This window comes from Arachis hypogaea, chromosome 6 (genome assembly GCF_003086295.3).
Source record: "Arachis hypogaea cultivar Tifrunner chromosome 6, arahy.Tifrunner.gnm2.J5K5, whole genome shotgun sequence".
NCBI classification, from domain to species: Eukaryota; Viridiplantae; Streptophyta; class Magnoliopsida; order Fabales; family Fabaceae; genus Arachis; species Arachis hypogaea.
In genome coordinates, this window is record NC_092041.1 from 44258614 (window position 1) to 44284359 (window position 25746).

The following is a 25746-nucleotide window of genomic DNA, read 5'->3' on the forward strand; positions in this document are numbered from 1 at the left end:
ATTTTGGTGCACAAAAGATTAAAAGAAATTAAATATATCCATTTTCATAAGAGAGATGAAGTTTCAATATTTTTTCAATCTATTCATCTGTACATTGAGGAAATTAGCTAGCATATTTCACCATAGCATCAGAATGCTATATAAATTAATGATTCACATGCATTTTGAATTGAAAGTTATTATTTAAAGTTAAAAGATAATGTTACAGATGAAGCAAACCAATTAGATTATATGAAATTCTTCTAATTTTTCTTGCATCTGTTGTGAGCTTTAACATTTGATAGCTTGTACCTTCCACATATATAAAATTCTTCTTACAGCGATTAATATGTAGCGAAAATTAGTAGATGCATTAGGTAAATATAGACTTAGATGCCGAAATATACTCTATATTCATTGAAAGATAAATCGCATAGACTTTAGTTTGATAAAAGAAATCCATTTAGCCCTAAAATCATTAAAAGGTTATCTTTTATTTGAAGCCTGACATCTATGTATCTTAATTTTCATTCAAAGGACTAAATTATGTGCATCTAATCTCTTAAAGACTACAACACTAAAACAAAAAGTATTCAGAAATTGAATTGTACATATTTCATCCCTTAAAAACTAAGAGTGTTAGATGAAAATGGTTTAGAGACTAAAGCATAGTTTTACTCAATAGTTGTCAACTAAAAAGTAGAGGTTAGAGGCAATAGACTAATTTGAATTTGTCATCAATACTTATAACTGAAAATTTTTCAGGTGCAAAGTCATGGATAGATAGATGACATTTAAATAAGAGAATAAAAATACTTGAATACAATGAGAGCATCCAACCCAAAAATTATACCTGAATTCTATGGAAATAAAGGCACTGTAACACCCTAACTACTAAAGCTCACGCTTCTGGCTGCGCAACTCTGATAGCTCGGACATTACGACGACACTTATACTATTTAATACTAAAATATGAGCCTATTTAAAACTTTAAACCGCAATATCGCTCCCAAAAATACTTTTGCTATACAACGAACATCCGTACATACCATACAACTTACAGAAATTCATAAGGAGTACATCCATATATATACATACATATATATAAATAATATTACAAGCATTAACCAATACAATTCCTATCTCTCTTACAGAATATATCAAGATAAAGGTGAGGGTACAATAAACCATAACTGAAACAATACAGAGCATCACAACAACAATTATATACACCCTTCGTGACTTCAGCGCCCATATCCTGAAAGGAGAAAAATATAGGGGGTGAGAACATCATCCTCGAAAGGGTTCTCAGTAGAGGATTTTTGGGAATTACTGTAATAGGATACATGAAGATAAACCGTACCAGTGATTAATAACCAACTTATGCCTCTTTTCAAAAACAACGGTTTACAATAAAAGAAATTTGAAACCCTTTTCTGAAAGTGGAAACTGTTCATTTAAAACAACATTCAAAAGCCTTTCAAAAGGTTTATCTATGCTGAACCAAAATAGCCTTTCATACTTTTCCAAACCAGAAACACAAAACCGAAATCAACCATCGGTTCATCTCATTTCAACCACGGCCCTAGGCCCAAACAATCCAACCATCAATCAATCACCACAATCCAATAGAGTCCCAGTTGCAAACACAGATAGAAAGTTCAAGTACAAACAAACAATTACAGCAAGTAGAACAATTAGCAGTTAATCACAAAGGCAAACCAAGAACAATATGCACACCCAAACAATGTCACATAGATGCATATGATGCATGCCTGTCCTAGTGGCTGATGATATCATCTGTCGGTTACCAAGCCAACCCGACGTGTCCGGTAGCTAACCCCGGCACAGTCTCTCTGTTGCGCATTAATATCATTAGAGGGTATCTGCACCCTGTCACCATTAGAGGGTATCTGCGCCCTATCGCCATTAGAGGGTATCTGCGCCATGTCGCCATTAGAGGGTATCGGTGCCTTGTCACCCTTACAACCAGAGAGAAAACACAAGCATACTCGCTTACGACATTCATATCAGCCATTCGGCTTAAATTCATAATTCATTCAATTGCATACATGCATTTATATTCAACCATGGATCACCATCCATCTCAGCCATCCGACTCACGGTCCAATCCAGAACCAACCAACTTATCAATAAATACAGCCCTTCAGCTTAAATTCATAATTCATAGCCAGCCATACGGCTTATAACTCATTCGGCAATCAGCCATAATTCAATACCATACATAGCCATTCCGACTCATAACAAATAGCACTTCCACCATTCAACATCATCAAAGTTCATAAAATCGGCACTTAAGCCACAATTCACTTTTTCTCAATTCATTTCACTTTGAAATCAAATTTCAACTCTTTTCAGCCTTGGCTTTAAAGATCTCACTTCTCAAATCATCTCAGGCTCATAAGCCAAATTTACTCAAAGTGAGTTCCCTTTTTAAAACAAAGCCACTCTCGGCATTCTCTTTCCAAAACTTCCAAAACCATGGCAAGTTAAGGATTTATTTCAAAGTATTCAAAATCATCCATCCAACAATGGAATTTTATAACAAATATTTCTCGGCAGAGTTCCAATTCTTTAGGGAAGGTCAACCTATATCAATTCCTTAAAATTCATTGAAACTCTTAAAATCATAGATTCTCGGTTCAAGTAAATAAAACTGAATTTACTATAAAACCGGCCATACAAAATCACAAGTTCTAACCCGATCCAAAAATTAACTCATTTGAAACGGAACTGGTTCATTTGAATCAAACTACTTTTAGGTTTCTTTTTGGAACCCATTTTTCTAACTCCTCCAAAATGCCTCAAACTTAATTACTCAATCAAAAGTCTAGGTTCCTTTGAAATCACTAAAAGCTCCTTTTTATATTGAAATCAATACTAGAGCATCATTCTTTCCTTCACTGATTCAAACGGTAAAAATAGTTCATTTCTAAATAAGTCGAACTCAAGGCATAAAGTTCACTAAATAAATTAAGCTTGAAAACATCAATATTCTCTTAATAAATCAAATAATACAACTTCTCAAATCCAACCCTTTTTTAATAACTTTTAAAACAAGACTAGGATTTTGTAGAAATTTCGGCAGCACCTCCCCTAAAACTTGGACTTTTGCCACCCGGTTCGGGTCCCAACTAAACCATTTCTCATTCCATTTCAACAGCTCAAAACCAGAAATCAATTCAAAAGCAAGCTAAATCCAGTAGTCGCCTCAGTGGCATATCTCAGCGAAACCATTTCAAAAATCAACTCAATATCAACCGATTTAACTCATTTCCAAAACTTTAAAGAAACGGCTCAATAACAAATCATTTATCCAAAACCAAGTCATTTAAAGTAAACCAGGCTGAATTCAAAAGTGTGTTCGACTTCTCAAATCACCAAAATAATTAACTCAAATCAAATCAATCCTCAACGGATTAAACTCAGATTTCAAATCTTTAAAGAATCAACTTCAAACATTACAGTTCACAAATCCGCACAACAATTCAGCCAAACCAACATCCATAATCATTCGAGTCAATCAAATAATTTATAAGGTAGGTACAATCACCAAATACACAATATCTCACATTAATATCCATATGTAATAATTCCAATACATAAAACATAGTTTTTGGAAAGCGCCCCTACCTCAAACGCAATTCCATAATCCAAGCGCCTTAAAAGTTCTTTTCGCCTTAACTCAAAATCAAAGGCAGCTTCAAAGCACAGCCCCACACATATTCGCAGCAGCATAATCAGCTCTAATTTACAACAAGCAACCTCAGTTACTAAACTCTAGGAACATTATTAATGTATAGGCTTTAATACACGTACGGGACACTAACGGAGGGCTTTCAAAACATAATTTCTTACCGGAATTTCAACACAAAGCAGCTGTGATTTCGAACCGGCCTGGCAGCAGCTCCGGCGGTGGCCAGAAGCTCCGGTAGGTCATCTATAAAAACCGCACAACATCAAAACCTTCTCGTAACTCAAAATGACCGAAACCAAAAATTTAAAACCCTTACCGGCAGAGTTCTCCGACGACGTTATCGAGGTTTTCCGGCAGCCAGGCACGGCGGCGCGACTCAACACAGAACCAGGCAGAGCGGTGGCAGCCTCCAACAACTCTGGTGAGCTTCCTCAATGACGGTGATGGCCGGAGCTTCGGTAGTGCTAACCGAGGCTTGCCGGCGGCAGGAACGGCGGCGTTAGCTTCGCGCAGCACGGATCAGCGGCGGTTTTTGGATAGCGACGCGCGCGATGTGACGCACGGCCTCCCTCTCCCCACAGCTCTCTCTCTCGTCTCGTGAATGTGTCCCTCTCGGGATTCAGTTGCTGCAATGCTTCCTCTTTGGCCGCGACTCACGATGGCGGTAGCAGCGCTGTTGGAAGAGATGGAAGCAGTGGCGGCGACAAGGACGGCGCAACGAGCAGCGGCTCCGAGATCTCCAGCGACGAAATAGGGTGATGGGTGGCAGAATCGCAACTGGTTATGGATGAACGGGGTAGCTTTGATGGCGGTGCTCCTCACGCGCGGTAGTCCGGCGGTCACGGTAGCAGTACCCAGCCGGCGGCGCTAAGCTCTTCCCCCTCTCCTTCTCTCCTTCTGGCCCAGTCTCCATTTCTGTTCATGCTTCTATGTGTGTGATATTGCTGAGAGGGTGAGAGGAAAATAGGTAGGGGTGTGGCTGCTGGATTTGGGGGAAGGGAATTTTTTTTTGGCGGCTAGGTCAATAGGTTGGTAGGGTGTGTGTGTGTAAATTAGGGTTAGGGGCAATATAGTAATTTCACATAAATTTGGGAATAATATGGTAATTGAAACCCAAATTAAATCCAACACTAATTGTATATAGAAAATACTTGATCATCCATTTTTGCAAATTACTTTTAATAAAATGCCCAAATCAAATAATTAGAAATAATATACTTAATTTCTTCATTTTCCAAGATAACAGTATTAATATTTAAAATATTACTTATCTATTCCAAATCATATAAAATCCTTATTATTTCATAACTAGCAACTTTATAATTTAAATATAGAAAATAATCCAATAATTATAAACTTGGATAATAATCATAACTCATCTTAAATCCAATAAATCAAAACTTGCCTTAATTACGTTTAATAAAATAATTTCTGAAATTAAGGCTATAAATAACCATATGATTTGAGACTTGATCATAAAAAGACTTTTCAAAGGTTCTGGGTCTTACATTTTACCCACCTTATAAAAATTTTCGCCCTCGAAAATTGATACAAAACAAAAAATATTTCATAACAGTTCACCCTTGAACACTTTTAAGGAAGAAGCAAAAATATATCTCAACATATAAACATACATACGGTTTTCAAATACTTTGTTGGTCGTATGCATAAAAATACAAAGGTAGGAGTGTGATTGCAAAGCAAACCTTACAAGGTAGGCTCAATGCACAAGGTCATATAATCTCAAGGCTTTACAAAAACTTGAGGTGTCAAATAGGGTGCAAATCAAGATAGGCGTTCACAAAGCAAAGTGGTAATTAGTGTGGTAAAAGGCTGCAAAGCATGTTGGTATTTACACAGCAGCATAATGTTCGCTGACAATCTTGTTCCCACTTCAGAACTTCACTTCCCAACTCCACCAAACATTTTACAACCTCATGGCCAAACATAAGCCTAACACTCGCAAACTCGTTTCCAAGGGGCAAAACACCCACAACTCATAACATGGTACACCTACCGTTTCACCTTCCATATTCACATATCACATCTTAAAAAACTAACGCATTGCGTTACTACGTCTACAGATCGAATGCGACATCAAAACAATTCTTAAGTCTACTCAGAAGAACGCAAAATCTTGGAAAGGAGAGACAAATGTCAAGGATAGTACTCATAGATTTGAGAGAATGTATACAATCTAGGTAAATAAGGATACTCAACCAATGAAGTTTGCTAGAAATAAATCTATTGACAACTTCAAAGATAACCCTTGAATCAAAGAAATCCGATAGGATCAACAAGGAAAAGGATCAGCGCATTAGTTTGAAACAAATTCAAGCTGAGTCAAAGAAGTATGAGGTTTATAGAGAAGAATCTCTCAAACCAAAGACAAAGTTCACAGAACTTCAAGAGCATGATTAAAAACATTTCCGAATACATTGTTCACAAAAGAATCGAAAACTTGCAAAAAAAAAATCACTTCGCAATCTAAAAGAAAGGTTAAGAAACATCTTTCAAGAGAGTAACAAAAGCATAATTGTGGCTTTGCTTTAATGCAAATTCATGTTGAAGCAGGTCATGTAGAATTTTAAAAATAAGGTGCACACAAGTTTGGCTAAAGGCTAAAATATCTCCTCAAATATTTTAGAAAGATAATTAGGTGCACAACTTAACCAAAAGCAATCATAAAACTCAGAAGAGAAATCAAATGCTTGTTCAAAAATTCTCAAAATCCATATTCAAACAAGTGTATATAACATTTATAGCGAGGACAAAAGAGGAAGTTAAACTCTCTTTAGAAAAGAAATTCCGAGGTAAAATTTTGCTTATAATCTGGTAAGGAAACAAGTGGTACGTTACAAACGAATAGGTTTCCATTAAACAAGGAAACTTTTCAAAACCTCATTTAAAATAGCGCATGTCAACTTTAAAATAATTTTTGTCAAAAATTGAACAATGGTTTTAATCTCAATCAAGCAACAGAAAATAAATTCCGTTTGGAATTTCTTCAAAGAGAATTCAAAATTTCTTTAAAAGTCCAAAACAAGACTCCAAAGTGTTCTTGAAATCACCATCTCAGAAGGATATTCAAGGAGATTAGAATGTACTTAAAAAGGAGTCAAATCATACGAGAAAGGATCACAAATCAAGATAGTTAAAACAAGATCCACTAGGCATGAGACCTCAAATAATCTTTCAATTGATCCAAAGAATACAAAAGTCATAGGAAAAGACAACCTTATCATTAGTAATTTCTCAAGGATAAACCTTTGACTAAAAACTCTTGTAATGACAATGAGAGGATAAACGGTGCACCATTTTGAAACGAATCAACTGACTCATATAAGAATGAGATTCACAAGAAAATAAAAACCAAGATCAATAGTAACGTTCACATGGTGTAAAAGGTTAGTTAAAAACAAAGTCAAACATGACGTTCATGGAGATAGAAAGCTATGAGTCCAACATTCTCAAAAGAACAACAATGGCATAAACCATATAGAATGCTAAATCAAACTCAATTCAAAATAAGTTAAGTAAAGCTTATCAAACGAAACTCAACCAGGATAAAAGTGAAAAAGCTTTCCTTTCCAAAATTTTGAAAAATATCCAAATACATAATCAAATGAAGATGTGCATTGGAACTATAGTAAAATTGCTAGAAAGTCAAATTGTAATTTAAAGTAAATGCAGTTCCATAAACCAGTAAAAGCACAAGCGATGTATTAGAAATAAATAGTTGTTAAACTGTATAAGTAATCTCAGTTTCATATATAGATAAGTATATAACAAAAATTTTTATAAAATCTCAACATTGGCTGTGATCACTGTCAAATAAGAGAAAAACTGAATCAACAATCTCTCTAATAATGGACTCAGAATCCGGAGTTAAAATGTACAACGCAGTAGGACAAGTTCAAAGCTATAGCAAGGAATACATGAATCAAGAAGGACTCAAACAAAGAAAGATAGATGCAACAAGGGTTTCAAACAAGCATATGCACTTTAATAGCAAACAAGGATGCATATGAATAGAGGAATAGAGTTGGAAAATCAAACCACCTTTCTAAAGGATTAGCAAACAAGAACTTCAAGTTAGGCTATGAAAGAACATGTCGACTCGAACAAAATCCAAAACACACAACTGAATAGCCTCGAGAAATAGTTTCCAACATTCCCAAAACTCGCGATTCGCTTAACTCAAAAGTCGTATATCATCTATGATAACCCATTAGTACTTTCATATACGAAATTCACAAGTATTAAGCCGGCCAAACTTAATATCAGGAATTATGTAATGCAAGACTAACAATGTTAATCAATAGACCGTCATGTGCATAAAACTCTAATTCTCATCATTCGACAAGACCTAATACATGACAAACGTTCAGAGCATGCAATTGAAGCATAGTTGGTCCATTCCTCAAGCTCTACAGGAAGGACTGCTCTGATACCATAATGTAACACCCTAACTACCAAAGCTCACGCTTCCGGCTGTGCAACTCTGATAGCTCGGACATTACGACGACACTTATACTATTTAATACTAAAATATGAGCCTGTTTAAAACTTTAAACCGCAATATCGCTCCCAAAAATACTTTTGCTATACAACGAACATCCGTACATACCTGGTGCACGAAATTGTGATCATCAATGGCGCCATCAACATGGTACGCTCAATTGTAATCTCAACTCTTTATCACAACTTCGCACAACTAACCAGCAAGTGTACTGGGTCGTCCAAGTAATAAACCTTACGCGAGTAAGGGTCGATCCCACAGAGATTGTTGGTATGAAGCAAGCTATGGTCACCTTGTAAATCTTAGTCAGGCAAACTCAAATGGTTATGAATGATGAATAAAACATAAAGATAAAGATAGAGATACTTATGTAATTCATTGGTGGGAATTTCAGATAAGCGTATGAAGATGCTTTGTCCCTTCCGTCTCTCTGCTTTCCTACTGTCTTCTTTCAATCCTTCTTACTCCTTTCCATGGCAAGCTGTATGTAGGGTTTCACCGTTGTCAGTGGCTATCTCCCATCCTCTCAGTGAAAATGTTCAACGCACCCTGTCACGGCACGGCTAATCATCTGTCGGTTCTCAATCAGGTTGGAATAGAATCCAGTGATTCTTTTGCGTCTGTCACTAACGCCCAGCCTTCAGGTGTTTGAAGCTCGTCACAGTCATTCAATCATTGAATCCTACTCAGAATACCACAGACAAGGTTTAGACCTTCCAGATTCTCTTGAATGCTGCCATCAGTTCCAGCTTATACCACGAAGATTCCGATCAAGGGATCCAAGAGATAAACATTCAAGCCTTGTTTGCTTGTAGAACAGAAGTGGTTGTCAAGCACTCGTTCATAAGTGAGAATGATGATGAGTGTCACATAATCATCACATTCATCATGTTCTTGGGTGCAAACGAATATCTTAGAACAAGAATAAGCTGAATTGAATAGAAGAACAATAGTAATTGCATTAATACTCGAGGTACAGTAGAGCTCCACACCTTAATCTATGGTGTGTAGAAACTCCACCGTTGAAAATACATAAGAACAAGGTCTAGGCATGGCCGTGAGGCCAGCCTCCCAATGACCTAAGATAGCATAAGAATAAAGATAGCTACCAAGATGATCTAGAGATCTAAAGTGATCAAAAGATGAAAATACAATAGCAAAAGGTCCTATTTGTAGAGAACTAGTAGCCTAGGGTTTACAGAGATGAGTAAATGACATAAACATCCACTTCCGGGCCCACTTGGTGTGTGCTTGGGCTGAGCATTAAAGCATTTTCGTGTAGAGACTTCTCTTGGAGTTAAACGCCAGCTTTTGTGCCAGTTTGAGCGTTTAACTCCCATTCTTGTGCCAGTTCCGGCGTTTAACGCCGGGCAGTTTTGAGCTGATTTGGAATGCCGATTTGGGCCATCAAATCTCGGGCAAAGTATGGATTATTATATATTGCTGGAAAGCCCAGGATGTCTACATTCCAACGCCGTTAAGAGCACGCCATTTGGGCTTCTGTAGCTCCAGAAAATCCACTTCGAGTGCAGGGAGGTCAGAATCCAACAACATCTGCAGTCCTTTTCAGCCTCTGAATCAGATTTTTGCTCAAGTCCCTCAATTTCAGCCAGAAAATACCTGAAATCACAGAAAAACACACAAACTCATAGTAAAGTCCAAAAAAGTAAATTTTAACTAAAAACTAATAGAAATATACTAAAAACTAACTAAAACACACTAAAAACATACTAGAAACAATGCCAAAAAGCGTATAAATTATCCACTCATCACAACACCAAACTTAAATTGTTGCTTGTCCCCAAGCAACTGAAAATCAAATAAGATAAAAGGAAGAGAATATGCAATGAACTCCAAAAATATCTATGAAGATCAGTATTAATTAGATGAGCGGGGCTTTAGCTTTTTGCCTCTGAATAGTTTTGGCATCTCAGTCTATCCTTTGAAATTCAGAATGATTGGCTTCTATATGAACTCAGAATCCAGATAGTGTTATTGATTCTCCTAGTTAAGTATGATGATTCTTGAACATAGCTACTTTACGAGTCTTGGCCGTGGCCCAAAGCACTTTGTCTTCCAGTATTACCACCGGATACATACATGCCACAGACACATAATTGGGTGAACCTTTTTAGATTGTGACTCAGCTTTGCTAGAGTCCCCAATTAGAGGTGTCCAGGGTTCTTAAGCACACTCTTTTTGCCTTGGATCACAACTTTATTATTTTATTTTTCTTCTTTTCTTTTTATTTTTCTTTTTTTCTTTTTTTTCGTTTTTCTCTCTCTTTTTTTTTTGAATATTCACTGCTTTTTCTTGCTTCAAGAATCATTTTTATGATTTTTCAGATCCTCAGTAACATGTCTCCTTTTTCATCATTCTTTCAAGAGCCAACCATTCATGAACAACAAATTCAAAAGACATATGCCTGTTCAAGCATACATTCAGAAAACAAAAGTATTGCCACCACATCAAAATAATTAATCTGTTATAAAATTCAAAATTCATGCAATTCTTCTCTTTTTCAATTAAGAACATTTTTCATTTAAGAAATGTGATGGATTCATAGGACATTCATAACTTTAAGGCATAGACACTAAGACACTAATGATCAAAAGACACAAACATAGATAAACATAAGCATGATTTTTCGAAAAACAGAAAAATAAAGAACAAGGAGATTAAAGAACGGGTCTACCTTAGTGATGGCGGCTTGTTCTTCCTCTTGAAGATCTTATGGAGTGCTTGAGCTCCTCAATGTCTCTTCCTTGCCTTTGTTGCTCCTCTCTCATGATTCTTTGATCTTCTCTAATTTCATGGAGGAGGATGGAATATTCTTGGTGCTCCACCCTTAGTTGTCCCATGTTGGAACTTAACTCTCCTAGGGAGGTATTGATTTGCTCCCAATAATTTTGTGGAGGAAAGTGCATCCCTTGAGGCATCTCAGGGATTTCATGATGAGAGGGGTCCCTTGTTTGCTCCATCCTTTTCTTAGTGATGGGCTTGTCCTCACCAATGAGGGTGTCTCCCTCTATGTCAACTCCAACTGAATAACAGAGGTGACAAATGAGATGAGGAAAGGCTAACCTTGCCAAGGTAGAGGACTTGTCCGCCACCTTATAAAGTTCTTGGGCTATAACCTCATGAACTTCTACTTCCTCTCCAATCATGATGCTATGAATCATGATAGCCCAGTCTATAGTAACTTCGGACCGGTTGCTAGTAGGAATGATTGAGTGTTGGATAAACTCCAACCATCCTCTAGCCACGGGCTTGAGGTCATGCCTTCTCAGTTGAACCGGCTTTCCTCTTGAATCTCTCTTCCATTGGGCGCCCTCTTCACAAATGACTGTGAGGACTTGGTCCAACCTTTTATCAAAGTTGACCCTTCTAGTGTAAGGGTGTTCATCTCCTTGCATCATGGGCAAGTTGAATGCCAACCTTACATTTTCCGGACTAAAATCTAAGTATTTCCCCCGAACCATTGTAAGCCAATTCTTTGGGTCCGGGTTCACACTTTGATCATGGTTCTTGGTGATCCATGCATTGGCATAGAACTCTTGAACCATTAAGATTCCGACTTGTTGAATGGGATTGGTAAGAACTTCCCAACCTCTTCTTCGAAACTCATATCGAATCTTCGGATATTCACTCTTTTTGAGTTTAAAAGGGACCTCGGGGATCACCTTCTTCAAGGCCACAACTTCATAGAAGTGGTCTTGATGCACCCTTGAGATGAATCTCTCCATCTCCCATGACTCGGAGGTGGAAGCTTTTGCCTTTCCTTTCCTCTTTCTTGAGGTTTCTCCGGCCTTGGATGCCATAAATGGTTATGGAAAAACAAAAAGCAATGCTTTTACCACACCAAACTTAAAAGGTTTGCTCGTCCTCGAGCAAAAGAAGAAAGAAGAGAGTAGAAGAAGAAGAAATGAAGGAGATGGAGATGGCTTTGTGGTTCGGCCAAAGGGGGAGAAATAGTGTTTAGGTTGTGTGAAAATGAAGGAGTGAAGATGGGTTTATATAGGATTGGAGAGAGGGGTAGGGTCGGCTATGGGAGGGTGGGTTTGGGAGGAAAAGTGGTTTGAATTTGAATGGTGAGGTAGGTGGGGTTTTATGAAGGATGGATGTGAGTGGTGAAGAGAAAGATGGGATTTGATAGGTGAAGGTTTTTTTTGGGGAAGAGGTGTTGAGGTGATTGGTGAATGGGTGAAGAAGAAGAGAGTGGTGGGGTAGGTGGGGATCCTGTGGGGTCCACAGATCCTGAGGTGTCATGAAAAATTCATCCCTGCACCAAGTGGCGAGCAAAAATGCCCTTTGTGCCAATTCTGGTGTTAAACGCCGGGCTGGTGCCCATTTCTGGCGTTTAACGCCAAGTTCTTGCCCTTTTCTGGCGTTTAACGCCAGTCTGGTGCCCTTTTCTGGCGTTAAACGCCCAGAATAGTGCCAGACTGGGCGTTAAACGCCCATTTGCTGCCCTTACTGGCGTTTAAACGCCAGCAAGGTCTTCCTACAGGGTGTGCTATTTTTCTTTCTATTTTTCATTCTGTTTTTGCTTTTTCAATTATTTTTGTGACTTCCCATGATCATCAACCTACAGAAAACATAAAATAACAAAGGAAAAATAGATAAATATAATATTGGGTTGCCTCCAACCAAGCACTTCTTTAATGTCATTAGCTTGACAGTGGGCTCTCATGGAGCCTCACAAATGCTCAGAGCAATGTTGGAACCTCCCAACACCAAACTTAGAGTTTGAATGTGGGGGTTCAACACCAAACTTAGAAGTTGGTTGTGGCCTCCCAATACTAAACTTAGAGTTTGACTCTGGGGGCTCTGTTTGGCTCTGTTTTGAGAGAAGCTCTTCATGCTTCCTCTCCATGGTTACAGAGGGATATCCTTGAGCCTTAAACACAAGGGATTCTTCATTCACTAGAATGATCAATTCTCCTCTATCCACATCAATCACAGCCTTTGCTGTGGCTAGGAAGGGTCAGCCAAAGATGATGGATTCATCCATGCACTTCCCAGTCTCTATGACTATGAAATCAGCAGGGATGTAATGGTCTTCAACTTTTACCAGAACATCCTCTACAAGCCCATAAGCTTGTTTTCTTGAATTGTCTGCCATCTCTAGTGAGATTTTTGCAGCTTGTACCTCAAAGATCCCTAGCTTCTCCATTACAGAGAGAGGCATGAAATTTACACTTGACCCTAGGTCACACAAGGCCTTCTTGAAGGTCATGGTGCCTATGGCACAAGGTATTGAGAACTTCCCAGGATCCTGTCTCTTTTGAGGTAATCTCTGCCTAGACAAGTCATCCAGTTCTTTGGTGAGCAAAGGGGGTTCATCCTCCCAGGTCTCATTACCAAATAACTTGTCATTTAGCTTCATGATTGCTCCAAGGTATTTAGCAACTTACTCTTTAGTGACATACTCATCCTCTTCAGAGGAAGAATACTCATCAGAGCTCATGAATGGCAGAAGTACATCCAATGGAATCTCTATGGTCTCATTATGAGCCTCAGATTCCCATGATTCCTCATTAGGGAACTTATTGGAGGCCAGTGGACGTCCATTGAGGTCTTCCTCAGTGGCGTTCATTGCCTCTCCCTCCTCTCCAAATTCGGCCATGTTGATGGCCTTGCACTCTCCTTTTGGATTTTCTTCTGTATTGCTTGGAAGAGTACTAGGAGGGAGTTCAGTAATTTTCTTGCTCAGCTGTCCCACTTGTGCCTCCACGTTTTTAATGGAGGACCTCGTTTCAATCATGAAACTTTGAGTGGTTTTGATTAGATCAGAGACCATGGTTGCTAAGTTAGAATGGCTCTGCTTAGAATTCTCTGTCTGTTGCTGAGAAGATGATGGAAAAGGCTTGCCATTGCTAAACCTGTTTCTTCCACCATTATTATTGTTGAAACCTTGTTGAGGTCTCTGTTGATCCTTCCATGAGAGATTTGGATGATTTCTCCATGAAGAATTATAGGTGTTTCCATAGGATTCTCCCATGTAGTTCACCTCTTCCATTGAAGGGTTCTCAGGATCATAAGCTTCTTCTTCAGATGAAGCATCCTTAGTACTGTCTGGTGCAGCTTGCATTCCAGACAGAGTTTGAAAAATCAAATTGACTTGCTGAGTCAATATTTTATTCTGAGCCAATATGACATTCAGAGTATCAATCTCAAGAACTCCTTTCTTCTGATTAGTCCCATTGTTCACAGGATTCCTTTCAGAAGTGTACATGAATTGGTTATTTGCAACCATTTCAATTAGTTCTTGAGCTTCTGTAGGCGTCTTCTTCAGATGAAGAGAGCCTCCAGCAGAGCTATCCAATGACATCTTGGACAGTTCAGACAGACCATCATAGAAAATACCTATGATGCTCCATTCAGAAAGCATATCAGAGGGACACTTTCTGATTAATTGTTTGTATCTTTCCCAAGCTTCATAGAGGGATTCGCCTTCCTTCTGTCTAAAGGTTTGGACTTTCACTCTAAGCTTACTTAATTTTTGAGGTGGAAAGAACTTTGCCAAGAAGGCATTGACTAGCTTTTCCCAAAAGTTCAGGCTTTCTTTAGGTTGTGAGTCCAACCATGTCCTAGCTCTGTCTCTTATAGCAAAAAGGAATAGCATAAGTCTGTAGACCTCAGGGTCAACCCCATTAGTCTTGACAGTGTCACAGATTTGCAAGAACTCAGCTAAAAACTGATGAGGATCTTCCAATGGAAGTCCATGGAACTTGCAATTCTGTTTCATTAGAGAAACCAATTGAGGCTTAAGCTCAAAGTTGTTTGCTCCAATGGTAGGGATAGAGATGCTTCTCCCATAGAAGTCTGGAGTAGGTGCAGTAAAGTCACCCAGCACCTTCCTTGCATTGTTGGCATTGTTGTTGTTTTCGGCTGCCATGGGTTCTTCTTCTTTGAAGATTTCTGTTAGGTCCTCTACAGAGAGTTGTGTCTTAGCTTCTCTTAGCTTTCGCTTCAAGGTCCTTTTAGGTTCAGGGTCAGCCTCAACAAGAATACTTTTGTCTTTGCTCCTGCTCATATGAAAGAGAAGAAAATAAGAAAATATGGAATCCTCTACATCACAGTATAGAGGTTCCTTGAGGTGTCAGAGGAAAAGAAAAATAGAAGGCAAAAGAAGAAGAATTCGAACTTATCGAGAGAGATGGAGTTCGAATTGTTCATTGAGGAATAGTGTTAGTCCATAAATAGAAGGATGTAAGAAGAGGGGAAGTAATTTTCGAAAATTAAGTAAAAGATTTTAAAAACATTTTGAAAAATACTAATTGATTTTCGAAAACTAAGAGTGGAAAAGAAATCAAGTGATTTTTTTTTGAAAAAGATTTTGAAATTAGAAATCAAAAAGATACGATTGAAAATTATTTTGAAAAAGATGTGATTTAAGAGGATATGATTGAAAAAGATATAGTTTTAAAAAGACATGATTGAGAAGATATGATTTGAAAAACAATTTAAAAAGATTTGATTTTAAAAATTAATGACTTGGCTAACAAGGAAAGATATGATTCAAACATTAAACCTTTCTCAACAGAAAAGGCAACATACTTGAAATGTTGAATCAAATCATTAATTGATAGCAAGTATTTTTGAAAATGGAAAGAAATTGATTTTGAAAAAGATTTGATTTGAAAAAGATTTGATTTTGAAAAAAATTTTGAAAACTTAAAAAAATTTGAACTGAAAACAGAATCTTCCCTCTTGTGCCATCCTGGCGTTAAATGCCCAGAATGGTGCACATTCTAGCATTTAACGCCCAAAGCACTACCCTTTTGGGCGTTAAACGCCCAGCCAGGCACCCTGGCTGGCGTTTAAACACCAGTTTGCCTTCCTTACTGGGCGTTTTGAACGCCCAGCTTTTTTTGTGTAATTCCTCTGCTGTATGTTCTGAATCTTCAATTCTCTATATTATTGACTTAAAAAGACATAAATTAAAAATATTTTTGGATTTTTAATAATGAGGAATAATCAAAATGCAACTAAAATCAAATAACAATGCATGCAAGACACCAAACTTAGCAGTTTGTATACTACTGACACTAACAAAGTGAGAATGCATATGAGAAACAACAAAACACTCAAGTCAAGAGAATTTAAAGATCAGAGCAATGAAATCATCAAGAACATCTTGAAGATCACTTAAGACACATGAATGAATGCAAGAAGAACAGAAACATGCAATTGACACCAAACTTAACATGAGACTCTAGACTCAACAAGAAGCATACAATATTTTTGGTTTTTATGATTTTGCAAATTTTTTTGGATTTTTCAAAAATTAAGTAGAAAAGAAAATAAAGGTATCAAAATTCTTAATGAGAATTCCAGGAATCATGCAATGTTAGTCTAAAGAAATTAGACATGGCTAGCCAAGCTTCAGCAGGACATTGCATTCAAGAGCTAAATTGATAATAATCAATCAGCTTTGGTGATGATAAGAACATCACCTTGAAACACTAGAATTCATTCTTAAGAACTCTGAAAAAAAAATACCTAATCTAAGCAACAAGATGAACTGTCAGTTGTCCAAACTCAACAATCCCCGACAACGGCACCAAAAACTTGGTGCATGAAATTGTGATCATCAATGGCTCCATCAACATGGTACGCTCAATTGTAATCTCAACTCTTTATCACAACTTCGCACAACTAACCAGCAAGTGTACTGGGTCGTCCAAGTAATAAACCTTACGCGAGTAAGGGTCGATCCCACAGAGATTGTTGGTATGAAGCAAGCTATGATCACCTTGTAAATCTTGGTCAGGCAAACTCAAATGGTTATGAATGATGAATAAAACATAAAGATAAAGATAGAGATACTTATGTAATTCATTGGTGGGAATTTCAAATAAGCGTATGAAGATGCTTTGTCCCTTCTGTCTCTCTGCTTTCCTACTGTCTTCTTCCAATCCTTCTTACTCCTTTCCATGGCAAGCTGTATGTAGGGTTTCACCGTTGTCAGTGGCTACCTCCCATCCTCTCAGTGAAAATGTTCAACACACCCTGTCATGGCACGGCTAATCATCTGTCGGTTCTCAATCAAGTTGGAATAGAATCCAATGATTCTTTTGCGTCTGTCACTAACGCCCAGCCTTCAGGAGTTTGAAGCTCGTCACAGTTATTCAATCATTGAATCCTACTCAGAATACCACAGACAAAGTTTAGACCTTCCGGATTCTCTTGAATGCCGCCATCAGTTCTAGCTTATACCACGAAGATTCCGATCAAGGGATCCAAGAGATAAACATTCAAGCCTTGTTTGCTTGTAGAACAGAAGTGGTTGTTAGGCACTCGTTCATAAGTGAGAATGATGATGAGTGTCACATAATCATCACATTCATCATGTTCTTGGGTGCAAATGAATATCTTAGAACAAGAATAAGCTGAATTGAATAGAAGAACAATAGTAATTGCATTAATACTCGAGGTACAGCAGAGCTCCACACCTTAATCTATGGTGTGTAGAAACTCCACCGTTGAAAATACATAAGAACAAGGTCTAGGCATGGCCGTGAGGCCAGCCTCCCAATGATCTAAGATAGCATAAGAATAAAGATAGCTACCAAGATGATCTAGAGATCTAAAGTGATCAAAAGATGAAAATACAATAGTAAAAGGTCCTATTTGTAGAGAACTAGTAGCCTAGGGTTTACAAAGATGAGTAAATGACATAAAAATCCACTTCCGGGCCCACTTGGTGTGTGCTTGGGCTGAGCATTGAAGCATTTTCGTGTAGAGACTTCTCTTGGAGTTAAACATTAGCTTTTGTGCCAGTTTGGGCGTTTAACTCCCATTCTTGTGCCAGTTCCGGCGTTTAACGCCGGGCAGTTTTGAGCTGATTTGGAATGCCGGTTTGGGCCATCAAATCTCGGGCAAAGTATGAACTATTAAATATTGCTGGAAAGCCCAGGATGTCTACATTCCAACGCCGTTGAGAGCGCACCAATTGGGCTTCTGTAGCTCCAGAAAATCCACTTCGAGTGCAGAGAGATCAGAATACAACAGCATCTGCAGTCCTTTTCAGCCTCTGAATCAGATTTTTGCTCAAGTCTCTCAATTTCAGTCAGAAAATACCTAAAATCACAGAAAAACACACAAACTCATAGTAAAGTCCAGAAAAGTGAATTTTAACTAAAACTAATAGAAATATACTAAAAACTAACTAAAACACACTAAAAACATACTAAAAACAATGCCAAAAAGCGTATAAATTATCCGCTCATCAATACCATACAACTTACAGAAACTCATAAGGAGTACATCCATATATGTACATAGATATATATAAATAATATTACAAGCATTAACCAATACAATTCCTATCCCTCTTACAGAATATATCAAGATAAAGGCGAGGGTACAATAAACCATAACTGAAACAATACAGAGCATCACAACAACAATTATATACACCCTTCGTGACTTCAGCGCCCATATCCTGAAAGGGGAAAAATATAGGGGGTGAGAACATCATCCTCAAAAGGGTTCTCAGTAGAGGGTTTTTGGGAATTACTGTAATAGGATACATGAAGATAAACCGTACCAGTGATTAATAACCAACTTATGCCTCTTTTCTAAAACAACGGTTTACGATAAAAGAGAAATCTGAAACCCTTTTCTGAAAAAGGAAACTGTTCATTTAAAACAACATTCAAAAGCCTTACAAAAGGTTTATCTATGCTGAACCAAAATAGCCTTTCATACTTTTCCAAACCAGAAACACAAAACCGAAATCAACCATCGGTTCATCTCATTTCAACCACAGCCCTAGGCCCAAACAATCCAACCATCAATCAATCACTACAATCCAACAGAGTCCCAGTTGCAAACACAGATAGAAAGTTCAAGTACAAACAAACAATTGCAGCAAGTAGAACAATTAGCAGTTAATCACAAAGGCAAACCAAGAACAATATGCACACCCAAACAATGTCACAAAGATGCATATGATGCATGCCTGTCCTAGTGGCTGATGATATCATCTGTCGGTTACCAAGCCAACCCGACGTGTCCGGTAGCTAACCCCGGCACAGTCTCTCTGTTGTGCATTAATATCATTAGAGGGTATCTGCGCCCTGTCACCATTAGAGGGTATCTGCACCCTATCGCCATTAGAGGGTATCTGCGCCTTGTCGCCGTTAGAGGGTATCGGTCCCCTGTCACCCTTACAACCAGAGAGAAAACACAAGCATACTCGCTTACGACATTCATCTCAGCCATTCGACTTAAATTCATAATTCATTCAATTGCATACATGCATTTATATTCAACCATGGATCACCATCCATCTCAGCCATCCGGCTCACGGTCTAATCCAGAACCAACCAACTTATCAATAAATACAGCCCTTCGGCTTAAATTCATAATTCATAGCCAGCCATACGGCTTATAACGCATTCGACAATCAGCCATAATTCAATACCATACACAGCCATTCCGGCTCATAACAAATAGCACTTCCACCATTCAACATCATCAAAGTTCATAAAATTGGCACTTAAGCCACAATTCACTTTTTCTCAATTCATTTCACTTTGAAATCAAATTTCAACTCTTTTCAGCCTTGGCTTTAAAGATCTCACTTCTCAAATCATCTCAGGCTCATAAGCCAAATTTACTCAAAGTGAGTTCTCTTTTTAAAACAAAGCCACTCTCGGCATTCTCTTTCTAAAACTTCCAAAACCATGGCAAGTTAAGGATTTATTTCAAAGTATTCAAAATCATCCATCCAACAATGGAATTTTATAACAAAAGTTTCTCGGCAGAGTCCCAATTCTTTAGGGAAGGTCAACCTATATCAATTCCTTAAAATTCATTGAAACCCTTAAAATCATAGATTCTCGGTTCAAGTAAATAAAACTGAATTTACTATAAAACCGGCCATACAAAATCACAAGTTCCAACCCGGTCCAAAAATCAACTCATTTGAAACGGAACCGGTTCATTTGAATCAAACCACTTTCAGGTTTCTTTTTGGAACCCATTTTTCTAACTCTTCCAAAATGCCTCAAACTTAATTACTCAATCAAAAGTCTAGGTTCCTTTGAAATCACTAAAAGCTCCTTTTTATATTGAAATCAATCCTAGAGCATCATTCTTTCCTTCAGTGATTCAAACGGTAAAAATAGTTCATTTCTAAATAAGTCGAACTCAAGGCATAAAGTTCACTAAATAAATTAAGTTTGAAAACATCAATATTCTCTTAAAAAATAAAATAATACAACTTCTCAAATCCAACCCTTTTTAAATAACTTTTCAAACAAGACTAGGATTTTGTAGAAATTTCGGCAGCACCTCCCCTAAAACTTGGACTTTTGCCACCCGGTTCAGGTCCCAACTAAACCATTTCTCATTCCTTTTCAACAGCTCAAAACCAGAAATCAATTCAAAAGCAAGCTAAATCCAACAGTCGCCTCAGTGGCATAACAAGTAAACCATTTCAAAAATCAACTCAATATCAACCGATTTAACTCATTTCCAAAACTTTAAAGAAATGGCTCAATAACAAATCATTTATCCAAATCCAAGTCATTTAAAGTAAACCAGTCTGAATTCAAAAGTGTATTCGACTTCTCAAATCACCAAAATAATTAACTCAAATCAAATCAATCCTCAACGGATTAAACTCAAATTTCAAATCTTTAAAGAATCAACTTCAAACATTACAGTTCACAAATCGCACAACAATTCATCCAAACCAACATCTATAATCATTCGAGTCAATCAAATAATTTATAAGGTAGGTACAATCACCAAATAACACAATATCTCACATCAGTATCCATATGTACTAATTCCAATACATAAAACATAGTTTTTGGAAAGCGCCCCTACCTCAAACGCAATTCCATAATCCAAGCGCCTCATAAGTTCTTTTCGCCTCAACTCAAAATCAAAGACAGCTTCAAAGCATAGCCCCACACATATTCGTAGCAGCATAATCAACTCTAATTTAGAACAAGCAACCTCAGTTACTAAACTCTAGGAACATTATTAACGTATAGGCTTTAATACACGTACGGGACACTAACGGAGGGCTTTCGAAACATAATTTCTTACCGAAATTTCAACACGAAGCAGCTGTGATTTCGAACCGGCCCGGCAGCAGCTCCAGCGGTAGCCAGAAGCTCTGGTGGGTCATCTATAAAAACTGCACAGCATCAAAACCTTCTCAAACTCAAAATGACCGAAACCACAAATTAAAAAACCCTTACCGGCAGAGTTCTCCGGCGACGGCAGCGAAGTTTTCCGGCAGCCAGGCATGGCGGCGCGACTCAACACAGAACCAGGCAGAGCGGTGGCAGCCTCTAGCAACTCCGGTGAGCTTCCTCAACGACGGTGATGGCCGGAGCTTCGGTAGTGCTAACCGAGGCTTGCCGGCGGCAGGAACGGCGGCGTTAGCTTCGCGCAGCACGGATCAGCGGCGGTCCTTGGGCAGCAACGCGCGCGACGGGACGCACGGCCTCCCTCTCCCCGTAGCTCTCTCTCCCGTTTCGTGAACGTGTCCTTCTCGGGATTCAGTTGCTGTAATGCTTCCTCTTTGGACGCGACTCACGATGGCGGTAGCAGCGCCGTTGGAAGAGATGGAAGCAGTGGCGGCGACAAGGACGGTGCAACGAGCAGCGGCTTCGAGATCTCCAGAGACGGAATAGGGTGATGGGTGGCAGAACCGCGACTAGTTATGGATGAACGGGGCAGCTTTAATGGCGGCGCTCCTCACGCGCGGTAGTTCGGCGGTCACGGTGGTAGTACCCAGCCGGCGGCGCTAAGCTCTTCCCCCTCTCCTTCTCTCCTTCTGGCCTAGTCTCCATTTCTGTTCATGCTTCTATGTGTGTGGCATTGCTGAGAGGGTGGGAGGGAAATAGGTAGGGGTGTGGCTGCTGGATTTGGGGGAAGGGGATTTATTTTTTTGGCGGCTAGGTCAATAGTTTGGTAGGGTGTGTGGTGTAAATTAGGGTTAGGGGCAATATAGTAATTTCACATAAATTTGGAAATAATATGGTAATTAAAACCCAAATTAAATCCACCACTAATTCTATATAGAAAATACTTGATCATCCATTTTTGCAAATTACTTTTAATAAAATGCCCAAATCAAATAATTAGAAATAATATACTTAATTTCTTCATTTTTCAAGATAGCAGTATTAATATTTAAAATATTACTTATCTAATCCAAATCATATAAAATCTTATTATTTCATAACTAGCAACTTTATAATTTAAATATAGAAAATAATCCAATAATTATAAACTTGGATAATAATCATAACTCATCTCAAATCCAATAAATCAAAACTTGCCTTAATTACCTTTAATAAAATAATTTCTGAAATTAAAACTATAAATAACCATATGATTTGAGACTTGATTATAAAAAGACTTTTCAAAGGTTCTGGGTCTTACATGCACCACTCACATAAAGATGATAAAAACAACTTTTTTTAAAGTTGTTTGTTTAGCTGCATTAAAAAATATATTTTAAAAAACATAAATTAATAATAAAAATATAAATTATAAATACAATTAAATCAATAAATAAATTAAAAGTTCTAAAAAAATAATTATTTTAATAATTCTAAATAATATTAACTCAAATGATACTGAATTTCTTAAATTAATATAAAATAATATTTTTTGAAATTTTAATTTCATAATAAATTTTTATTCAAGGAATTTTAAAATAAATAACAATACTAGACTAAAAATAAAACAATTAATAATAAAAATTAGTAGATTAAAATATAAATTTTAAAATAAAAAAAAAAAGAAAAATTACTAAAAAATTATAAAAATTTTAAATAAAACTCAACTTGTAAAAATTTATTAAATTCTCAAAATAAAAAAAAGTATTAAAATGATAATGAAATAAAAACAAAAACATAATATTATAAAATTTATAAAAAATAATAAAAATAAAATAATTCTCTAATAAATTTTTTGTTAAAAAATTAAATTTTAAACAATTTAAAAAATTGGCATCAGAATCAAAATAACAATTTTAATAAGATACCAACACTTTTTAATAAAAATATCACTTTTAATTTATGTCATGTGTCAAAAATCTAATATATGATAATTTATTCAATTGATGAAATCAAATATCTTTATATAAAGATGTTTTGAGTATCTTTACCTGAGTGTTCACTTGGAAGGAAACATCAAAGCCACTTCAAACTCTATATTAGTGCACAATCTATAATTTGTGGAAAAATAGTTTTCAGCATTATAACTAAAAAAAAAGTTTGAAGAAAGAAATTTACATGTAATTTCAATAGTAACCATGAAGAAGTAATTTTGGTCTCAAATTTTAGTTTTTAATTAATTATTGTTTAAAAATAATTTTAAGTTACTTGTTTGAAATTTTCAAGATCCACTCTCCAGAATAATTCTTTATTTGAAGGAAGTTTTTGATATATGACCATATTCAAGTGTCACTATATTTTTAAAGTAATAGCATGTGCAAGAAAAGTGAAAAATCTACCATATATGTTTTTTTCAGGTAAAATCAACTACTGATCCCTAGAATTCATAAATAAACAAGTATATATGTTCTTGTAAATGCATATTATGATGTATCTAAGAAAGTAAGTAAAAGCAAGTGGTCTAATTATGTCTATTTGACTTTCTTATGATGTTTTAGGATGTAGAAGTGAGATTAATTCTTTTATAATTACTATGTTTGTAGTCAATGACTACTTGGACACAAAATATTAATTCTCAATCTTTGCTAAGATAAATGACATATAATTCAACCTAAGGACTATTCTTGAATTTTATTTGAAACTAAATCAGATTTGTGTTTCACCTTCTTACTTAAAAAATTGACTAAGAAATTAACGATTAATTAGGTTAAAGAGAAATTGAATTGCCATTAAATTGAAATTTGATTATTTATGATTTGCCGTGATTGATCTTTGCATACCACAAATAAATGAACACAAGGATTATTTTTCTAAAGAGTGAATATCTCTGAAACATTAACATTCTTTCCGTTATTATTTTCACTCACTATTTGCTATTTTATTTGCCTTTGTTCACATTTAATTTCTTCGTTCCTTTGATTTTGATTGTCTAATTAGAATAATTAATTAGTCATTATTTCTTAGTCTTTTAATCCTCAAGAGAATGATATTTCACTTACTGTAGTATTATTTAATACGATTCAGGAGAGAGAGGGAGAGAGAGTGTCCTTGAAAATTAAGGTTAATTAGAGTTGAAAAATTGAGTAAGGGTAGAATTTTTATTTTGATAAAATTGGAGGGTATATAGTAATTAAAAACTAAATGTAATTCATTAAAATTATTTTAAAAATATTATTTATTAATAAACCCACTAATTAATTTTTAATGAGTACTCTAATTTTAAATTAGAGATATTCTACTCGATTTTCTTTTGTTCATAAAAAAAATCAATTCCAAATCTTAATATTCAAATTAAATCATCAAATATTTATTATTTTTCAATTGCTAAAACTTTAAATTTTAAATATGAAAAAATTATCCAATTATTATAAAATTAGATAAAAATTCGATTTAATTTAAACTCAATTTATCAAAACTTGATTTAGTTTCTTTTAATAAAATACTTTTTGAAAATAAAGTCTTAAACAAATAAAATAAATCGAACCGGTTCATAATAAAACTTTTAAAAGTTTCGGACCTTACATCTCGCATAAAACTTAATTAATTGATTATATTTAGAGATAGAAAACTTACCTAAAACACAAATGTATTGAATACAGAAGAAACAAACTCCAATTAATCTCAAAGAAATAGCACCGTCCTAATAAAAATGTCAACTTATTATATTACACAAGGTGAAACTAATTTAATAAACTAAACAAAGTCTTCCAACACTCTTAATCTCACCTTACTTAACCTACCTTAACTTAATTTAATTTCTATTTATATTAAATTAATATAATAAATCCTAATCACATACTTCATTACACTAGCTCAATAATTTGATAAAATATCTAACAAAACTCTAAACTCACAAAAAAATCTGAAAAAAAACCAAATTCTAATCATAAACTTCATCACAGTAATTTATTTAATAATTTGATAAAATACCTAACAAAATCCTAAACTCACAAAAAAATAAAAAAATAAAAATAATATATCAAATCCTAATCACAAACTTGATTACACTAATTTAATCAATAATTTAATAAACTACCTAACAAAATCCTAAACTCAAAAAAATTGAAAAAAATAAAAAAAGTTATGCCAAAATTACCTTTGATGGGCTGTAGGATGGTGGAGGCATGGTGGTGATAGGAGACGGCAGTGACGGGACAACGTGACTGTCACCAATGGCCACGAACGCGAATAGCGGTGACATTCCTGACAGCTCCAATAGTGACTGACAATTTTAGTAGTGGCGGCAGCGGAGGCTCCAGGTGGTGGTGTCAATGACGACAGCTTCAGGGCCGAAGAAGGGAGGATGAGAGGAGAAAGACAAGAGAGAGAGAGTGAGTTCACAGAAGTGAGAGGGAAGGTGTTCGTAT

General features: G+C 36.4%; 1 long non-coding RNA gene and 1 other non-coding gene across 2 annotated transcripts; one reads left to right on the plus strand and one right to left on the minus strand.

The window, feature by feature from the left end:
- Nucleotides 1–982: 982 nt before the first annotated feature.
- On the minus strand, nt 983–4740 carry LOC112696572 (uncharacterized). The gene is made up of 4 exons (XR_003150776.3): nt 4014–4740; nt 3859–3940; nt 3634–3746; nt 983–1237 (listed from the first exon to the last, which is right to left on the minus strand). It is a non-coding gene; the product is annotated as an uncharacterized lncRNA (long non-coding RNA).
- A 9867-nt stretch (nt 4741–14607) lies between these two features.
- LOC112700348 (small nucleolar RNA R71) lies at nt 14608–14715 on the plus strand. Its single transcript, XR_003153256.1, has one exon. It is a non-coding gene; the product is annotated as a small nucleolar RNA R71 (small nucleolar RNA).
- The last annotated feature ends 11031 nt before the right edge of the window (nt 14716–25746 follow it).